The sequence below is a fragment of the Rhinolophus sinicus genome, chromosome 5, assembly GCF_057876585.1.
Source record: "Rhinolophus sinicus isolate RSI-liver-muscle chromosome 5, RSI-T2T, whole genome shotgun sequence".
NCBI lineage: Eukaryota > Metazoa > Chordata > Mammalia > Chiroptera > Rhinolophidae > Rhinolophus > Rhinolophus sinicus.
This window is the reverse complement of record NC_142505.1, coordinates 51501264-51522507: the sequence shown is the minus strand read 5'-3', so window position 1 is coordinate 51522507 and position 21244 is coordinate 51501264. Positions and strand designations below refer to the sequence as shown.

The following is a 21244-nucleotide window of genomic DNA, read 5'->3' as shown; positions in this document are numbered from 1 at the left end:
AGTTTTATTTAGAGTCCCACGTTTACTTCCGCACGGCTGACCGAGGCCACTGCGGTCTGCTGCTCTTTCAGGCTCAGCATCGGCCCACAAACCGGCGATTCCCCACAACCCGCTGGGCGCGCGGGGATTCGCGCCGCTGGTGGCTCTTCCTCATTCTCACCCCCACAATCAAGCAAAGTGAGGCTCGGGCAAGACTCGACATGCTCAAGGTCAGCCCAGCGGCGGGGGTGAGGCTCCACGCGTAGGCTCCCCGCTTCGCCCGCTAGGGCAGCCCCTGCCACCCCTGGCGTGGGCGTCGCCGCAGTCCCATCCCGCTCCGATACCTGTCCGGCGAGCCGCCCCCGTGGTTTGCGCGGCGCCTTCTAGTCCGGGGAGCGGGAGCCGTGGCGGACTGCGTATCCCTTTCCCGACCGGGTAAATTCTCTCCACTGGAGTCTGGATTGGGTGGCGGGGGATGCCCCGGGGGCCAGCTGCCCCATCCGCTCTCCTTCGTTCTACTCCCTGTGAGCCTAGCAGGAAATGGGGAGTAGGGAGCGCCCTGCGGCGACCGGTGTGACTGAGTCTGGGTCCCGCACCACCTAATTCGGGCGCCCGTGGGGGTCCCGGGTCCGCCTCCCGCCCACGTGGCCAGCCCGGCCTCCCGGCTCCCGCCCCCGGCCCCGCCCCAGGGTGCCGCCCCCGCAGCCGCCGCCACCAGTGCAGCCGCGGCCGTGCGCTCTCCAGCCCCGCTGTGCCGAGCCTGCGCCGGGCGCCGAGGTGAGTGCGGGCGGCCAGCCGGGCACCCCGCCCCTCGGCTACACCCTCCCTGGCTGGACAGCCCCTGGACACCCCGGAGCGGGACACCATCTGGGGTTGGCTCCTCCCCTGCCTTAACCGACCCAACCGGAGGTGGACCCCCCACTCGGAGTCGCCCACGCCGGGTCGCGGTGCCCGCAGCGGCCTCAATGCGCTTTCTGGCCCAGGGCACTTGGAGTGCTCTGGGCGCCCTGGGCGCGGGCAGGTGCGCAGAGCCGACCGGCCGCCACTCGCGCTGGAGACCCTGACTTCGGTCCATTTGTGGCTCTTGGACGAAAGTTCCCGGAGCAACTTCCGGGGAGCGAGGCGCCACCTGTCTTGGGACGCGACCCGTTTCTCCGGGTGTGTTCCCCAGCCCTGGTGGGTCGCCCTCAGGTCAGACTCGCGTCGGGCGCTGCTGGTCGTGGCTCGCCAGGCCGTCGGTCACTTGGCCGCGGATAACCCGGTTTTGAGCGCGCGGGGCGGTGGCCGGGGTTCCGGGCCCTTGTGCCGGGGCTGCATCTTTTAAACTGCGCGGCCCGAGGATCCTGAGACAGAAGCAAGGGAGGCGGACACCAAGGGGTTAATGTGAACCTCCGAGCCTCGTAGCCAGAGACAGGTGAGCGTTTTCTGAGAGTGGAAGTTGACCGAGCCGGGTGGAAATGGTTCCCTTGGGCTTTGCCACGAGAAAGAGCCGCCCTTGTCAGCGGCTTCATCGTGGGCTTGAATGAACGTTGCTGAAACAGAGCGGCCTGTTCTGAGAGGGCTCTTGCTTCACTAATTGCCTGAAAGGAAGCACCGGCAGATGCTTAAGCATTTTATGGACGAACCAGGTGTAACCGCTTTCTTCTTGGGGATGTGGAAGAGAAGAGCTTTGCTATGTCTTTGTCTTAACTGTGTAGTCTTGGACAAGTTACTTCACCTATTTATGCCTCAGTTTTCTCATCTGCAAAATGGGGGTGATGATAATACAAGACTTAAAGGGTTGTGTAAGATAAAAGCTCTTAAAATTGTGCCTGGCACAAGGTAAGTTCTACATGTGTTAGCTGCACTTTATTATGGCTGACACCTGTCTAACTGGGCATTCTCATTCCTAGCTCCCCAGTGAGGTGGGTGAGCAGGCTCTTGCTCCTTCCCTTCTCCTACTGAGAGCTGCATTATTCAGACAATTGCTGTGGTGTCCCCTTCACCCTAACTGGTGCCCCAAAACACCCTAACTTTGCAGTAACCGTTACTATAGTTAACCAGCCTTGTGTAAAATGTATCTCAGAATGTGAGGTTAGAGATGACCTTTGTCAAGGACACTCATGGGAGATGGAGTCTCAGACCTCCTCTGGAAGCTCTGGGGTGTACCTGGATGTTTGCTTCTCTGGCGGTGGAGTGGGTAAGGTTTCAGTTGAATTCCTTCAGGCCTTGGGCCCCTCGGCAGTCTGACATGCTCTAGTTTCTGTGAGTGTGGCAGTCTATTTAGGGACCCAAAGGCCTGATCTTGTCCCCTCCCCTCTATTCATTCACCTCTAGCAGATTGTCCCTTCCCTCAGTTTCCCTGGGCGCAACAGTTTAGTTTCTTCTGGCAGTGGTATCCACAGACTGGAGTTCAGAACCTGGGGCTCCAGGAACCACCTGAAATGTACATGAGATGTTTGGAGCATGGCTGTATGTTTTTCCAGAGTGGTCTCTTTTCATCATATTCTGCAAAAGGCCTGCACCCCACAAAAGTGGACCCTGAACAGCTGGTGGGGAGATGTGGGTTCTCACCCCCTGGACAGGGCAGGCCCGTATTTTTAGGGACTCGAGATGTCACTGTTACCTCTGCCTCCTAGAGGTGGAAGTGCACACGTGTTCCTCTGCGCCCTCACTCAGAGGAATTTCCCAGTGGAAAATTCAGGTCTGCCTTGACTTGGTAAAATCTGTTGAAGAAGTCAGTTGGGGGAAGAGGAAGGCAGGCTATGGGGGTAGGGAATGTTGGCCTGTGATGGAGCTTTTAGGATGGGATGCAATTCATGAACGTTTGAACTCAGGCTCAGGGCCTTTGCACATGCTCTTCCCTCTCCTGAGCGCAGCTTTCCACCACTACTTCTCATGTCTGGCATTTTTTCACCCTTTAGCTCAGATGTGTCTTCTGTAGAGAAGGTTTCCCTGACCACTTTGTCGAAAGCAGCCCCTTCCCTCATCAATTTCTGTCACATTCTCCCATTGTATTTTTTTCATGGAGTTTAACTTAAATGATCTTATTTGTGTATCTACTTGTGGGTTTACTGTCTGCATCCACTCAGGAGAATGTAGAATCCAAGTGTGCAGAAGTGGTGCCCTGTTCACTGCTGAACTCTGGTCCCTGGCACAGAGAGAATGCTCAGTAAATGTCCCTGTGTGACAGAATGAATGAGCATCCACTGAATAAAGTGAGGTGAGGCTGGAGTGCTTTTAAGAGTAGTGAAATGCAAAGGAACTGGCCACTAGTCAGGAGAGCCAGGTTAAAAGTGACCTATAAGGTCACACTGTTCAACCTGCAGTTTAAATCACCTTCACCACCTCTCGTCCTTGTTATTACTTAACCTGAGCTTGAATCCTCCAGTGACAGGGAACTCTGCCTTCTGAGACAGCCCATTCCATTGGAGGGAAGATGAGGGATGCAGAGAAACAGACATAGTCCCTGCACCCACTCTGATGAGGACGAGATGTGGCGTCCAGGCTTCTGCATGCTACCATTCCAGTCGTTCTGGCCTACTCTGCGTCCTCATCACCCTCGTCACTGGCCATCCCAGTGTGCTGTCCCTTCTTCTGTGCCATCACCAAGCTTCCCAAGCCCCTGACCAGAACTCAGTGTACTACTGGGTCGTCTATCATTAGAGGGGGCCTGAGGCAAAGAGGCATCAAGAGACAACTGCTGTAGAGAGCCTCAAGGCCAAGTTCTCTGTTGTTCAGGACCCCATAACTACACTGGGCAGCGGGGATGAGTGGGGGGAGTCGGAGAGTGGGGGTGGGGCTCTGTTTCTTTCACTCTTTTGTTCTTTCCCTGAGTTTTTTTGAATCATTCTTAAATCAATCTATTAATCGTGGCCATAGCTGTATTTAAAAAATTAATTCTTGGACCCGTTATCTTAATGGTTTGTACAAGTATTATCTGATTCAGATCACCTTGCATATACTGGTCAAAACTCAAGTGAAAGTGAAATGTTTTTAATTGGATTGATTCTGATTTATTGAGTCAGTTCAGTTTTCTGCGTGGGAGATCGTCAGTGTGGTGGGTGGAGTGGGGTCTGCTATGGAGAGATTTGAAGATAAGCTTTTCTTTGTCACTTTCATGAAAATTGTTCAATTGGTTACTTGTATGAAAATGGATGTGCTTTCTATTTTTTTAAAAAAACAAGACTGAGGGAGGCTGTAGTTAAGTGAAGTCCTATCTCTACATGTGCTTTAGCCATTTTCAGCTCGTTTACTTCATTTATTCAAGAATCATTTATGGAGAGAGGGCTCTGGCACCGGGCCACACAGCAGTCAAGGAAACGGACCATGTTCCTCCCTTGTGGAGTTCACCTCCCGGTGGGGGAGATGGGCCGTAGACAACTGGATCTGTAATATATCAGGGGTGCGACCAGTGTAATGAAGAAGCTGAGCTGGGTAAAGGGATCCAGCGTGACTGGCATGGAGGCAGAGTTGGTCAGATAAAGGCGCACCTTGGTGCAGCGTTCGAGCAGCCATGTGGACATGTGGGGAAGACTGTTCCATTCATATGGAGCCCTAGGTTGTGGTTGAATCCCTGGTGTGACCAGTCAGCTGTTGTGCCCTGGACATGGTCTATCTCACTGGGGAAGGGAAAGGGAAATAGGCCGTGTGGGCAGAACCACTCCCACCCCCTCCCCAAATCCTAGCAAGTGGCTGGAGTAAGATTTTGGCATTGTGTGCACTCTGGTTGACCAGAAGGCTTCTTTTCCACAGAGTGGGACCCAAAGTGATGATGTTTCCTAAAATTGCCACCTGGACTAAGAGCATGAGACGAGGGGGCACTGCTGGAATTATAATTCTACACATAGTAAGACTTGCCTTACCCACCTGCCAGCCATGGTGTCATTTGGTCACATCCACTTCATCACGTAGAGGGAACCACCTAGAGTTGCTTAGCAAGGCTTTGATGGATAAATGAAGAAATCAGAATGTATAGGATTGTGGACCAGGAGATGCGTGCTTCCCATTCTCTCCATCGATTGGTTGATTGATTGATCAATTGATGTTATTTAACACAGTGTAAGATTCCAGGGGCTTAAGACGTGAGACCTTGCTTGTATGACCTTGAAGTACTAACTTAGCCTTTCTGAGTCTTGGTTTCTTTAGCTGTAATATTGGGGAGGAGGTGTGACAGGGAGGCTTCTTAGAAAAAGTGACATCTAAGAAGATATAAAGGGATGGCTATACATCACCCTAAAGGAGGGTGGGGTGGGATGGAAGGAAGCGAGAACAGCATGTGTGAAGGTGCAAATAAAGTGTTACTAGCATTCAGATGACACAAGATTCTCATCGATTATAGCTGTGTGTGTGTGTGTGTGTGTGTGTGTGTGTGTGTGTGTGTATGTGTATGTACATGTGAGTACGCTGTGAGAAGGAGCTGACACCTTCAGGAAATGCCAGTTGGTCTGTGCTCTGGGCTCTGCGCTGACGTCCTCAGATACGCTCACACCTATCCTGTGGCCCAGGGCCCTGGTACTGTCCCCATCCTCTGCACTGGGCATCGGGGTGTGGAGTGACAAATAACTTGCCAACTGTGTGTCTCCCTGGGGCTCTGCTCACTTGGAGCTGGAGGTGATGAGCATCTTCCCAGAAGATTTATTTAGTGATGGCAAGAGAGGTGGGTGTTTCGAAATACCTCTGACAGGCCTCACTTGGGTGCATGGCCCCCTGGAGTCAGCTCTAGGGGGTGGAGGCCGTTCCCAGATAACGCTCAGTCCCTGACGCAGGGTTTGTTGGGATGTTAGATGGCTGCCTCAAGGTCACTGATGGCCACAAAACAACAAGGCTGGAGGAAGACATGGCCTTCATTTCCCAGGTGTCTCCTGACTTTTCCAAGGTGGACCCACTAGTCAGGGCAGAGCTAAACATGGGGCCCAGGTCAAAACCAAACTGCTCCAGAAAGAGGCTGGGAACCTTGGCTGGAGTTGGAGGACAGAGGAGGCATTTTCGTGTGTCTTGCCTGGGTCAGCTAGCTAGAGACCAGGATAGTTATTTAACAGTCTATCTTGGTTCCTTGCCCCCAAACCCCACTTCCAGCCAGCATATGGTAGCTTTATGAGCCTGGATTTGCTGTTCCTGCTGATAGAACCCCAAGCCCTGAATTCATCTCCAATTCTGAGCTCTGTAATATTTTCCTGGAAACCAGAGCAGTTTACTGGCTGGCTTGAAGGCGAATTGCAAGCCTGGAGGCTGTAGAGACCGGAACACAGTTAGGGGCCTGTGTTCCAGGGCTCCTAGTAGAATGACCTTGGACAAGCTCGTCTGTAAGTGGGGGCAATGCTTGGCTATACCTCACAGGTTTGCTGTGAGCATTAAATGAGGAACTATTTGCCAAGTGCTTATTCCTACCATAGCTGGCATGCAGGAAGGGATGGCTGTGGTCGGCATCTGGTGACTAAGACTGGCCCAGGTCACTCCATCACGGCTTTGTGCTCCTGTAGAAACGTTGTACTCACACAATGGAAGTTCATCGTTCAGATTTGGAGACTTTACCAAATGCAGGCACTATCTTTTTCAGAGATGATTTTATTAGGAGCCAAATCTGGATAATGGAGGTGGGGGTCTGCTTATTGTGAGACAGAGGCCAGGTGTGAAAGGCCGCTGAGACTTTCTGCCCAGCCACGTCCACCTTCCTCCCCCACGGAGCTCTCACACCAGTACCCCCAGCTTATAAGGGTCCCCCTCCTTTACTCTTGGCCCTTGGTCCCTGAAGGGCATACAACACCCTTGCAACCTGGCTGTTTCAACTCACTGTTCTGATGACTTCAGCACACCACACCCCCAGCCACCCGACAGCCCCCCAGAGGCCCAGAGGCATTCCCACTTGTACATCTTTGCTCCTGCTCTTCCCACCTGAATGCTCTTCTGCTCGTGTCCCCTGTCAGAATTTCCCGCATGGCCCAACTCCAGTGGCCTCTGCCTCCTTTCCTTCCCTTTTGGCTAGAAAAAGTGCTGTTTCTGCATGAGAAAGCCTCGTTATACTCTTAGTATACACAAATGCAAACAAATTGGAAGTTGTAGAGTAAATGTTGAAATTACACCTCCCCCATTTCAGGCTTGCTTCGGAGAGAACATTTATGGTCAGCTGGCTTTATGTTTTTACGCATAGGTGTGCGTACCTGTGAATACCTTTAAAAACCAACATAATGGGCTCATTTTATAGGTATTGTTCCCCAATTAATTTTTTCCATTTAGCTGTATGTCCAAGAGCACTTGCTCTGTCCATAAGCATCTCTCCTTTTTTTTTTTAAGTATTCCCTAACTCTCCCCTTCCTCAGAGAAGAGTGTACAAGTTTGTGTGGAAATATGTTTTCAGATCTCTTGGGTATGTACCTGGCCATGGCATTGCAGGTCATGGGGTAATTCTATGTTTAACATTTTGCGGACCTTGCGGCTGGTGGCTGCACCATTCTGCAATCCCCCCAGCAGTGCGTGAGGGTCCCCATGACCACATCCTCGCCAGCCCGTTATTGTCCATCTTCTTGATTATTACCATCCTAGTGCATGTGAAGTGGTATCTGTGGTTTTGATTTTCATTTCCCTGATGACTAGTGGTGTCGTATCTTTTTTTTAACTATTTTTTGAGCAGTTTGGGTTTATAATAAAATTGAGAGGCAGGTACAGAGATTTCCTCTCTACCCTCTGCTTCCACACAGGCACAGCCTCCGCTGTGAACAACACCACTCACCAGAGTGGCACGTTTGTGACCAAGGGTGAACCTACATTCACACGTCGTAACCATTCCAAGCGAGTAGTTTACCTGAGGGTTCACTTTTGGTGCTGTACTTTCAGTGGGTTTGGAGAAATGCATAATGGCATTTATTCATCATTATAATATCATACAGACTATTTTCACTGCCCTGAAAATCCTCTGTGCCCCATCTGTTCATTCCCATGTCCCCTCCCCCGGCCGCCACCACTGATCTTTTTATTGTCTCCATATTTTTTCATTTTCCAGAATATCATATCGTTGGAATCGTATAATATGTAGCCTTCTCAGATGGGCTTCTTTCACTTAGTAATGTGCATTTGAGGTTCCTTCATGTCTTTTCATGGCTTGAAAGCTCATTTCTTTTCAGCACTGAATTTTGTTGTCTGGATGGACCACCGTTTAGCCATTCACTTATTGAAGGACATATTGGTTGCTTCCAAGTTTTGGCAACTATGGATAAAGCTGCTGCAAACATCCATGTGCAGGTTTTGTGTGGACATGTTTTCAACGCCTTTGGACAAATACCAAGGAGAGTGATTGTGGCATCTTGTAGGAGTATGTTTAGTTTTTTAAGAAGTCACTGAACTGTCTTCTGAAGGGGCTGGACCATTCTGTATCCCACCAGCAATGGATGAGAGTTCCTGTTGCTCCACATCCTGTCAGCAATTCATGTTGTCACTGTTCCAAATTATGACCATTTTAATAGGTGTGTAGTGCTATCTCAATGTTTTGATTTGCATCTCCCTGATGACATATGATGTGGAGCAGCTTTTCATATGCTTATTTGCCATCTGTATATCTGCTTAGGTGAGGTACCTGTTAAGGTCTTTGACTCTTTTTTTTTCAGGTTGTTAGTTTTCTTATTGTGGAGTTTTAAGAATTCTTCGTCTATTTTAGATAACTCCTTTATCACATGTGTCTTTTGAAAATACTTTTTCCAAGTCTGTGACTTGTCTTCTAATTCTGTTGGTATTATCTATTGCAGAGCAGACGTTTTTAATTTTAATGAAATCCAGTTTATCAGTTATTTCTTTCATGAATCATGTTTTCAGTGTCTAAAAGGGCAGCACCATACCCAAGGTCATCTAGGTCTTTCTTCTAGGAGTTTTATACTTTTGCATTTTACCATGAAGTCTATTATCTATTTTGAGTTAATTTTTGTGAAAGATGTGAGGTGTGTCTAGGTTTACATCTTTCATGTGGATTTCCAGTTGTTCCAGTGCCATTTGGTAAAAAGGTTGTCTTTGCTGCACTGCCTTTGCTCCTTTGTCAAAGATCAGTTGACTATATTTATGGGCATCTATTTCTGGCCTCTCTAATCTGTTTGATTATTGATCTATTTGTCTGTTCTTTTGCTAGTACCACACTGTCTTGATTACTATAGCTTTATAGTAAATTTTGATGTCAGGTAGTGTCAGTTCTCCAACTTTGTTCTCCTTCATTGTTGTGTTGGCTGAATATCTTTTCATGTGTATTGGCCATTTGTATATCTTCTTTGGAGAAATATCTATTCAGACCTTTTGCCTATTTAAAAAATTTGATTATTTGTCTTTTTATTATTGAGTTATCAGGGTTATTAATGTATTGTAGGTTTAGTCCCTTATCAGACATATGATTTTCAAATATTTTCTCCCATTCTGTGGGTTGTCTTTTCACTTTTTTGATGGTGTCCTTTGAAGCACAGGGTTTTCATTTTGATGACGTCCAGTTGATTTATTTTTCTTGTATTGCTTGTGCTTCTGGTATCATACTTAAGAAACCTTTGCCTAATCCAAGGTCAAGAAGATTTATGCCTAAGTTTTCTTCTAAGAGTTTTATAGTTTTAGCTCTTAGATTTAGGCCTTTGATCCATTTCGAGTTAATTTTTGTGTGTTGACTGAGGTAGAGGTCCAACTTCATTCTTTTGCATGTGGATATCCTGTTGTGCCTGAAGGATTTGTTGGAAAGGTTATTCTTCCCATTGAATTGTCTTGACATCCTTGTCCAAAATGAACTGACCATAAATGTATTTATTTTTGCACTCTCCGTTCTATTCATTGATCTATCTGGCTAGCCTTATGCCAGCCACTGTCTTTACTGTCTTGATTACTATAGTATTGTAGCAAGTTTTGAAATCAAGAAATGTGAGTCCTCCAACTTTTCCCTTTTTCTTGAGTGTTCTGGCTATTCTGTGTCCCCATCAGCTTGTCACCTTCTGCAAAACAGGCAGCTGAGATTTTGATAGGGGTTGTGTTGAGTCCGTAGGTCAGTGGGGAGTTTTCCATCTGAAAACATTAAATCTGGATCCTGAAGTACTTTTTCCTGGGTGCGTCACTCACTCAGCTCCCGAAGTCATTGAGTCTTCTGAGGAGACAGAGGCCCATCCTTCAGGCTGCACAGAAAAAACCGAGGGACATCAGCATCTCTTTTCGGGGAAACACAGTATGTGGCCTGGATTCACACCAGGAACTTTTAAAAGGACTCAGTCTTTCTGGGTTCAATTCCAGCTCCACTAGTCACAGTGTGACCCTAGGCAAGTTATCTTCCTGTGCCTCAGTTCCCCCATCCATAAAACGGGAATAGCAACATCCCTCCATGAGGTTGTTGTGAGGATTAAATGAAACAGTACATGTAAAACACATAGTAACTTCTGTAGCACAGTGTTTTCAAACAGAAGGTTTTGACCCATTAGTGAAATAAATTTGGTGGGTCTCACAACCACCATTTTTTAAAAAAGCATAAATTCGCTAGTGTAGAAAATATTCAGAGGACATTCGACTTCATAGGGTAAGTACTGTTTCAACAAACTTTTGTTTCCGATCTGTGCATGCACACATTACAGTCTAGATTAATTTCTTGCAATGAGTCACAGTAAAAAATGTGTGAAAAGCCAGCCCCCACCATATGTAAGTGCTCAATACGATTAGGTAGCATCATTGTTATCTTGCTCTAATAGGTAACGTAACTTTCTTTATTAGTATAATGAAACAGAGCTGTCAACATTGGTATCAGTTCTGCCATTCATTTACTGCAATGCTGTTTAACAGTCACTCCACCTCACAAAATTAACTTGCCAGCTCTCCTTCAGAGGACTCAGGCGGTCATATAAATATTTTCTGACTCACAGTGCTGGCCAGAGATTAGTGAGGGCCTAGAGCGCATGAAATGTAAGTGATTTGTTAAGAAAAACACTTGAGTTTGCAAGACCGCACAGGGCTTTTGTGAAATTAAAGCCATGCTGGAGAGAAATAGTCCCCCCACCCCACTGGGAGCTGTGTCATAGGCAGAGGTTACACAAGGTCAGCTGAGCTGCACCTTCTGAGACTGGAAACTCAGTTCTGTAACATGCTTCCTTGTTTGGGGGTTGGGTTATATCATTGTGTTTTTCCCCTAACTTTCCATGTGCATACCCAAGTGCACACACGCTCCACTAAAGAATGGAATATAAAATCCCTACAAACTGCCTTCTTTCACAGCTGATGTAAAGGGAACCTGCTAAACCAAAGTAGCTTAGATTTTGGAGATCTCAGAATCATTTCTATTGCGTATAATGTATTCCCCTCCAGAAACGAAGTAAAAACTCAGCCCAAATTAATGCTTTTTTAATTGCTTTTTTGAAACAACAGTAATAAACAACTCCATCTCACACCCACACATTAGCACGGTTTTATTTAAAATGGAACTACTCACCCCAGCTGAGAGTAAGCAGAAGTGTGAGTGGATTTGCAACTTCCAGTGGAGTTCCCAGGTTGTTTCTTACGTTTGGAAAACCAGGTTCCTATTGATACACATGTAGGCTCTTCCCTTTTTATTTCTTCTTTCATGAGGATACTATCTTGGACGTGTGCAAAGCATTATATCTGGAATGCATGAGTGTGTGCAGGGGTGTAAACTAATCTTTTAATATGTGATAGTATTCCTTTCTTATTTTTATTCCATTCTTTAGGCTATGAGGCCAGTGAATTGGGGCGGGCAGGACACAAAAATTGCTTTAGCAGCAGACCCCTTTCCTTAAATAAAATGTTACCTCTTTGTCCAATACGTAAGACAACTTAAAATGTGGCCTCACCCCATACTGTCCACCACTCCCTCCCTGGTGCCTCCAGGGCTATAGGGGTCCCCAGTTCTCACCATGCTTCTCTAGCCATGGAAGCAGGGGAGAATGGGAGGATCTTTAGGGGTTACCATCATGCCCTTAGGATAAAGAGAAGCCAGGTGTGCCATAGGCTAAATCAGTGCCAGGTGCACTTCCATTGCACAAATTCAGGAGTTAAATGTTTTATCCAAGGTCTCCAGACTTAAATTCAACAATACACCGTACTGTGTCACTTTATTCAACAAGAAAAAGAGATGCTGATGGCCCTAGATGTTTTTTCTTATAATTTACAACCTTAACAGTTATACAGACTTACTTATAGGATGTGTGGAAGAATAAAACATTGAACTAATGTGTCAGTGGATGGTAACATATTTAAATTATACATGGAATAAAAACGAATGTACTTCAGAGATGGAGTTAATATTTGTGGTGGTAATCCTCAAGAATGGTCATTCCTCGGTCAAGAAATAAGGTCTCTCTTTTCAATTTAAGGAGACTGAAGGTCATAATCTTTTTTTGTTTTTTAAAGTTTATTGGGGTGACAATCATTAGTAAAGTTATATAGATTTCAGGTACAATTCTGTAATATCATCTACATCTTGCATTGTGTGTTTACCACTCAGAGTCAGTTCTCTTTCCATCACCATATATTAGGCCCTGTTAACCCTCTTCTAGAGCCCCCCGCCCCCCTTACCCTCTGGTAACCCCTAAAGTATTGTCTATGTCTATGAGTTTTTGTTCCTTCATTTGTTTGTCTTGTTCTTTTGTTGTTTTCAGTTTTATATCCCACATATCAGTGAAATAATATGGTTCTCTGCTTTTTCTGACTGTCAATCTTATTAATAAAATGTTCTTTGTTTCTCATTCAGCATTTGAACTGATTAGAGTCAATCTCAAAAAATGAATTACGTAATAAGTTAGATGCTAGTACTGAGAATATTTGCAAGTCTTAGAATTTGTAGTGGTTTTAAATTTGTTTATGTGTCATATTACTAATCTGTAACAAGTAGATTTTCTGCATGTGTAACTGTTGCTAATGATAGCAAATGTTCTGAAGACTAGCTAAAACACAGACTAACGTTTTTACTTTGAATGTTGAAGTATGAAATACTGTGTTTCCCCAAAAATAAGACCTAGCTGGACCATCAGCTCTAATGCGTCTTTTGGAGCATAAATTAATATAAGACCGGGTCTTATATAATATGATATGATATAATATAATATATAATATAATACCAGGTCTTATATTAAATTTTGCTAAAGGATGCATTAGAGCTGATGGTCTGGCTAGGTCTTATTTTCGGGGAAACATGGTACCTATCTCCTGTAGCAATTAAGAAATAGGATACACTTTAGTATCCTAATGAATTGTTATGTATTGAAAAAGTAGCCACAAATGGATACAAAATTAATACCACTTGTTTGACCTAAAGTTACATATAAAAACAAATGTATCCACTATGATGGCTTTGATCAATATATAGATATGTTATTCTTCCTTGGAATTTTAAGGAATTGGTGATTCTTCTACGTGATTATGGAGGTTGGGTGGCGGGGGCGTTCAAAATCTGCAGGGTAGTGGCAGTTTGGAGATTCAGGGAAGAGTTGACATTTGAATGCAAAGGCAGTCTGCTGGCAGAATCCTTCTTGATACCGGAGGTCAGTCTGTGTTCTACTAAGGCCTTTGACTGATTGGACAAGTCCCACCCACATTATGAAGACCACTGTTTTACTCGATATCTACTGATTTAAATGGGTAATTTCATCTAAAAAACACCTGCACCTTCATAGAAACATCTAGAATAATGTTCGACCAAATATCTGGGCACTATAGTCTAGCTAAGTTGACACATAAAATTAAGCATCACAGGGGTAAGATATTGTTTGAAGTTGTTCTGAAGACAGGCAGTGGGAAGCAGGAGTGTGATATTGTTATAAATAGGAGGGCATTTCAGGAAGAACTGCCTCTTCCTTGATGGATTGCAAAATAAGCCCATCCCTCATTCCTATGGAATTACAAGGGGTTAGCATGGGCTGGCAGATGGAGGGGGTGGGGGTGGGGGTGGCAGGGAGTGGAGCTGATTTTCTTGCTTTGAGTTGAACGGATTTTTCTTACATTTCGCTTTTAGATCAGAAACCTAAGAGTTCATGGCCCCAAGTAAACAGAGCCATTATCTGCAGCTAGTGAGTGCTCGCTCAGTGCATTTATTTGCAGGGGACTCATGTATCATTTGTGTCTCCACCTAAACTTGGAAGACTTTGCAAACCCGTGCCTGTGCCACAAGCTACCACACAGTTGTGGTGACGTGTGGGTCACTGGCCACAGTAACTGTTGGATCTGGAGTTGTCTGGTGAGAACTCAGGCTGTATATGAGAGCATGGTATCCAGACAACATTAAATTTACCATAGTTTTTACGTTATCTCATTTTTATTGAGATATAATTCACATACCGTAAAACCAACCTTTTAAAGTATCCGATTTAGTAGTTTTTAGTATATTCACAAAGTTGAGCAGCCATTACAACTATCTAATTCCAGAACATTTTCATCACCCCACAATATTGCTTTTATTTTGAAAGTAATGTAAGCATTTAATAATGCCGTCTACTGTGTCAGCCCTATCAGCAGACAAATATGCTGTTATTTCTCCCAACTTAGGAAAACCCACAACCAAAACCCCCTTTTCACCCCATTTCTCCCTCCAGTTATGCCCCCATTTCTCTTCAGTTTGTAGTCAGATTTTTTTGGAAGAATTGTCTGGACTTGCTGACTCCATTTCTTTGCCACCCATTCTCTCTGACTTAAAAAAATATTGTGATAAAATGCACGTAACATAAAATTTGCCATCATAACCATTTTAAGTGTCTGGTTCAGTAGTATTAAGCATACTCATATTTTTGTGCAACAATCTCCAGAACTTCCTCATTTTACAAAACTGAAACTCTATCCATTAAACAATTTCCCATTTCTCCCTCTCCCCAGCCCCTGGTAACCATTCTACTTTCTGTCTCTATGAATTTATTAATAACTGCTCTAGATACCAATTATAAGTAGAATCAATACAAATCAGACTCTATTTGTCTTTTTTTGTGACTGGCTCATTTCACTTAGCGTAATGTGTTTAAAGTTCATCTTGTCACATGTGTCAGAAATTCCTTTTTAAGGCTGAATATATTCCATTGTATGTATAGACCACATTTTGTGTATTCATTCATCTGTTGAGGGACTCTTGGGCTGCTTCCCCCTTTTGGCTGTTATAAATAATGCTGTTCTCCCATTCTCTCTAGATCCCATCATTCCAAGCAGGCTTGGGGGCCCCTCATGAACATCTCTTGACCGAGTCTGCAGTGGCGGCCATGTTGTTTACTCCCGTTGTCTGGCACCATCTTGCCTGGCTACCAGCAGTGTTTGATGTAGTTGATCACTTTCTCTTCCTTGAAGCCCTTTCTTTACCAGGACACCTCCCTCTCCTGGGCCTCTACCCACATCTCAGTTATTGGCAACTCCATCCTTCTGATGCTCAGACCCAAAACTTGGGGTCTCATCTTGGACTATTGTGTCTCTCACCCCACACTTATCAGAAGATCCCACTGTGTGTACTTTAAAAATATACCTAGACCGTGGCACTGCTTACTGCCCTCACAGCTACCATCCTTGTCCTAGCCATGCTCCCCTCTCCCCTGAATGGTTATGGCAGTCTCTTTGCTGGTCTCCCAGACTCTGTCCTGACCTTGTTCCAGCTTATTCTCAATTCAAAGCCAGAGGGACCCTTCTAACGGGGTGGGCAGATCACTACTCCTCTGCTCAAAATCCTCAAAAGGCTCTCATTTTGCAGCAGAAGCTCAAGTCCTTCCAGTGGTGTGCAAGCCCCCATGCTTTGGCACGTTTCCTCTCACATTCCAGCCACAGAGCCTCATTGCTCTCCTCTAACTGGACGCCTCAGGACCTTTGGACTCACTGTCCCCCTGACTGGAATCTCTTCTCCCCCCATCGGTATAACTTGGTCCCTCACTCTCTTCAGCCGTTACTCAGCTATCACTTTCCTTGGTGATCATATCTAAACTGCACCACGACTCTCTGCCTTCCTCGGTTATTTTTTCTCCTTATTTCTGTCACTATCCAGTATATGGTGTATTTTCCTTATTCATCTTGTTTATTGTCTGTTTTCTCACCTGTGAATTGTTGCGTGTAAGAGTGTGTGTGTCCTTTGTCTTTTCCCACCACACATTCCTGCAAAAGCCTTTTTTGTTTTTAAAGTTGCTACATAACCTTCTTTGATTATTACTTGTTAAACAGCTATATAATGTTTCACTAAGTGGATGTAGCAAGTTGTTGTTTTGGTCAGCTCTGTTGGGCAGCTTCCAATGTAGATTACACCACAGTGAGTGTCAGTATTGGGCATTGGGCCAGTCTCCCTCCCTCTCCTCTGGAAGGCTTCCTCGTCCGTGTTCTCCTGAGCTCCGGTGGGGGCCGTGGCCCAGGCTGGGCTCATTGTGGTTCCCTACCCTCCTGGCTGTGGTGACTGGTCCAGGGCTGCAAATAGGCACAGCCAGGCCACGCCATGCCTTCCTCAGGGTCATCCTAACTCACTCAGAAGCAGCAGGAAAGATGCTTGGAGCCACCTGGGTACAGAGCAATACGGAGGGGCCCCAGAGTCTGAAGTGGCAACGGCACGAGGAGAGGGTCAGGCATATCACCTTTGGGTCCAGTCACTGGACGGTTTGAGCTGCTCCAATTTTCTTCCAACAAATCCCCCTTTTCACTGATCTAGATGGAGATGGATCTCTCACTGTAAGGAATGAGTCTAGACTAATCCAACCCAATGGATCATCTGCCCCATTCCTTTTTATTTATTTATTTTTTAATTCCTTGGTCTCAGAGCAAAGAAAAATGTTAAAGATCTAAGTAAGGCATCGTTCAGGGCAGAAAATGCATGTAGGCAGAGCAAGTCGATTTCTTTTTCAGAACTGGAGAAACAATGTAAAAGCAATGTAAAAGCAGCTGCCTGGATTCAGATGCTGGCCCCTCAGTTTCTTTGTCTGTAAAATGGGGATGGAATAATCACACCCCACCTCAGGGAACTGTTTTGAGAAGGAAGTGAGTTAATGCACAAAAAATCCTTAGAGTGGTGTGTAACACAGAATGGGGGAGCTTCACAGGGCATTAGCTGTGGCAGATGCTGTGTTTGATGCCAGACTCTTAAAAGTGTAAGAGGATTAAACATAGAACTACCATATGATCCATTAGTTCCACCCCTGGGTATATACCCAAAAGAATTGAAAGCAGGAACTCGAACAGATACTTGTACAGCCATGTTCATAGCAGCATTACTTACAGTAGCTCGCTGGCAAATGAACAGATAGACAAAATATGATATATACATACAATGGAATATTACTCAACCATAGAAAAGAGGGAAATTCTATAACATGGGTGAGCCTTGAAAACATTATGCTAAATGAAGTAAGCGAGACACAAAAGAACAAATATTACCGTGTTTCCCCGAAAATAAGACCGAGCCGGACAATCAGCTCTAATGTGTCTTTTGGAGAAAAAGTTAATGTAAAACCTGGTCTTATATAAGACCCCATCTTATAGTAAAATAAGACCGGGTCTTATCATAATGTTTGCTCCCAAAGACACATTAGAGCCGATTGTCCGGCTAGATCTTATTTTTTGGGAAACACAGTATATAATTCTGCTTATATGAAGTACGTAAAGTAGCAAATGCATAAACACAGAAAGTAGAATGGAGGTTACCAGAGGCTGGGGGAGGGGCAAATGGGGAGTTATTGTTTACTGGGCACAACAGAGCTTCTGTTTGAGATGATGAAAAAGTTTTTATAATGGGTAGTGGTGATAGTTGTACAACATTGTGAATGCACTTGATGCCACTGAATTGTAGACGTAAAAATGGTTAAAATGGTAAATTTCATGTCACATATATTTCACTTCAATGAAAAAAAACATAAGAGGAGTTAGAGGTGTGAATACTACAGTGAGTCTCCCAGACTTTTTCTTTACAGGTTGAAGCTAAATCAAAATGGAACAGTGAATAAACAGGCACAAACCAAGAAAAATGTGGTGGTGGGGTAAACCACCCATGGGAGCCCAGTGGGTCCTGCTAAGATCTGACACTGCAGGCTGGGATCTGTCAGACCAGAGGGTGAAAGATGACAGACAAGGAGAGTGCCAGCAGAGTGTACTAAGTGACTGTGGGCAGGTCCGTCACATCCCCAGGTCAGATTGGCCCAGGATTGGAGCCCATGTGAGTCACAGCTCACCCCCCAGTGGACAGAAGGATGTGGCAGGGAAGGGCTGGGCTATGACTCAGAGGCCACTGCTGCTGTGAGCTTCCTCCAGGCACACCCCCTCCCGCCCCCTCAATTCCTTGATTCTGCTTCTCCCTGTGGGGGTGGAGGCAGGTGTAACCACTTCCTGTGCAGGGCATTGGGAGGGCCCCTCAACAGCCTAGGAGTTAGTTGTCCAGAGGTTTTGAGCAACTCCTTTTTGGAAACATACGTAGCAGCTACATTGTTCGAATGCTTGCTGTGTACAGGCTCTGGGCTCAGGGCTCTCTGCACGCTTTGTCTCCTTTAAGCCTCACTGTCACTCAGTCAGCTGGTCTCATCAGTCCCACTTTACAGAAGAGGGAATAGGCTCATAGGGGTGAAGCAACCTGCCTACGACTACACAGGTGGCAAATGGGAGAGCTGGATTTGTACCTATGAGTAATTCAGGAGCCTGGACCTGTAGCCATGTACACACACACACACACACACACACACACACACACACACACTGTGACAGGATATACTCCAAAAGGTGACTTATCTCTGTGTCATAGGTTTAAAGAATGTTAGCAAATACAGATAATAAGTGTATTTTACAACAAAAAAGACATTAAATAATGATTGCCTTTTAGCATTTCAGGTCTTAAAGGGTGGATGACATTAAACAAACCCACTGAGGACAGAGTGTCACTCACTGTGCCTGACATAGGGACTACACAATCATGACAGTTCTGCTAATATTTGTGAAAGTGTAATAACATTTCAAAAAGACCAGGCTCATTTGGAACAAGTTACCATAAACGTTACAATAGATAAAATAGATATAATGTAGATTGCCCCTTGAGGGAGCAAACTGTAATACTTGTTTCCAAGGCTTTCTTTGTTTTTCTGTGTGTAAAAGGCTATGTGTCTTGTTTTGTGGAATCTCTTTCAAGATTTTTATTTGAAAGAAATTGTGGGAAATATGTAACCTTTCCTCGTTTTACAGTCACTTCTTGGTGAATGTAGCAATGATAAGGACAGGCCCGAAAAGTTGAAGTCCGATAAATATGGGAAAAAGGAAAGTCATTTTAGCCAACAGTTTAAATCTTGGCTCCTGAAATTTTATCAGAGTTGCTAACTTGGTGGCAAAACTGACTCATTTAGGTGGCCTCTCCTTAACTTTTACCCATGTGTCTAATACCAACAGCAAAGTCAGTGAGAGCAAAAATTAAACACCTGCTTTTTGTCCATTATATTAGTAAGAGGCATTCATTCGTTCATTCATTCATTCATTCTTTGAACAAGTATGCATTGAGTGGTGTGATGGCTGGGGCTTCCTTCACTGGGAGGGATATAGAAAAAATAAGATTAGAAATGAGTTGACTCTTGAAGTTGTATGATGGGCACATTCTTCCCATGTTTGTATATATTTGAACTTCTACTTTCAAAAAAGTTAAAATATGTAAAATGAAGCACTTACCTTAGGCCAGGCCACGTGCTAGGTGCTGGGGAGGCTTTGGTGGTCAAGAAGGCTCAGACTCTGCCTTTCTGGAGTCAACAGCCAGACTCACTCCGGAAACAGATATTAATCAAATAGTCACATGAATGCAAGTACAATTACAGCTATGATAGTGCTGAGAAATCACGAGCAGAGATGCAAAAATCTGCAGTGTAGACCCCATTCCACCCAGGACCGGAGGAGAAACTAAGTAAGTAAGAGTCCTCAGCTTGAGGTAACACCAAGGGGTCAAGTGTGTGTGTGTGTGTGTGTGTGTGTGTGTGTGTGCACGCGCGTGCACAGTCAAGGCCCAAAGGGGTCTTTCTGTTTCTTTGCCGGCTTGAACCATGGTGTAATAGAAGCATTTCAAGGTATACCAGTTCACTGTCTGCTCTACAGCCTCAAGATCTAGCATCATCCTCCAATGGCTTCTGATTCTTTCTGCTTAGAGAAAAACCCAAACTTCTTCTTCCCTTCACCTATGTGCCCCGCCAGTCCTTGTCATGCTTTCTGGACTCATGAATGCTCCAGCAAGATTCCAGTCGCTCGCCTTTCTCAGCTTTTGAGTATGCTGTTTCTCCCATCCAGAATGCTTCTGCCCTTCTCTTCTCAGGGCCAGCTCCTCTCCATGTGTAGGTCTTGGCCTTCTGAGCACTTCTCTCTGTTTACTTTCTCTTCCCCCATTTTAAAAATGGAACTCTTCCCCAGCTGTGAGCATGGTGACATGTCTGGTTGTATCTTGTGGCCTCCCTAATTCCCAGCCTGTAGATGCAGATAGTGGGCATACAGCAGGTCTGACAGCCGGGTGCTATCTTATAGTGTCCCTATACATATTCCTACTTAGTCATTTTGCATTTTAAAGGAATTTGGCACGTGCAATTGTCAAAATGGACTTGGGAAGTTGTGGAAGCTTCATATGAGATAAGAGTGCTTTGTATATGGTTCATGTGCAGAAATTCTCTCAAACAATAGGGACATTTACCTCTGAATTCTGTTGGGCTGCAGGAGGTGATGTGGAATTAGATGCTTCTGCAGGATCCAGGTAAAGGATTGGGGTTGTCTGGGAAGCTGCATCTTCCGCTGGGGGTGACAAAGATTGATGATTGACCCTTGTTGTGTATATGGTTTATGGTCACAGATCACAGAATGTTACGACAAAAGTACATCCAACCCACCACTATCTTATACCATACACAACACAAAAGAAAGCCTCCAGATGAGTTGACCTAAATGTGGAAGGTAAATCAATGGAACTTTTAGAAGGTAATAGAGAAAAATAAATGCATGAAATTAGGCTAGGCACAGGTTTCTTAAATAAAATACAAATAGCGTTACCATAAAGGAAAAAGTTTATAAATTGGACTTGGTTAAAATTAAGAACTTTTTCCAAAAGACTCCATTAAGAAAGTGAAAAGCAGTCTGGGAGAAGATACTTGAAATACATATGTCCAACAAAGAATTCATATCTGGAATATATAAAGAACTATAAACCAATAAGAAACAGACAACCCAGTTTAAATAAGACAAAAGACTTGAGCATCAAGTCACCAAAGAGGATTCTGGATGACCAATTAGCATATGGGAAGGTACTTAACCTGAGTAGTCATTAGAGAAATGCAAATTTTAACCACAATGAGATATCACTATATATCTACCTAGAATGGCTAAAATGAAAACCACT

At 44.9% G+C, this 21244-nt stretch overlaps 1 protein-coding gene across 1 annotated transcript in view; it reads left to right on the top strand.

The window, feature by feature from the left end:
• The first annotated feature begins 700 nt into the window (after positions 1–700).
• The window catches only part of ARHGEF3 (Rho guanine nucleotide exchange factor 3), a 295758-nt gene continuing 275214 nt past the window's right edge, over positions 701–21244 (top strand). The window contains exon 1 of the mRNA XM_019724204.3: positions 701–1393. The gene's annotated coding sequence lies outside the window, so the exon portion shown is untranslated. The remainder of the gene's footprint in view (positions 1394–21244) is intronic.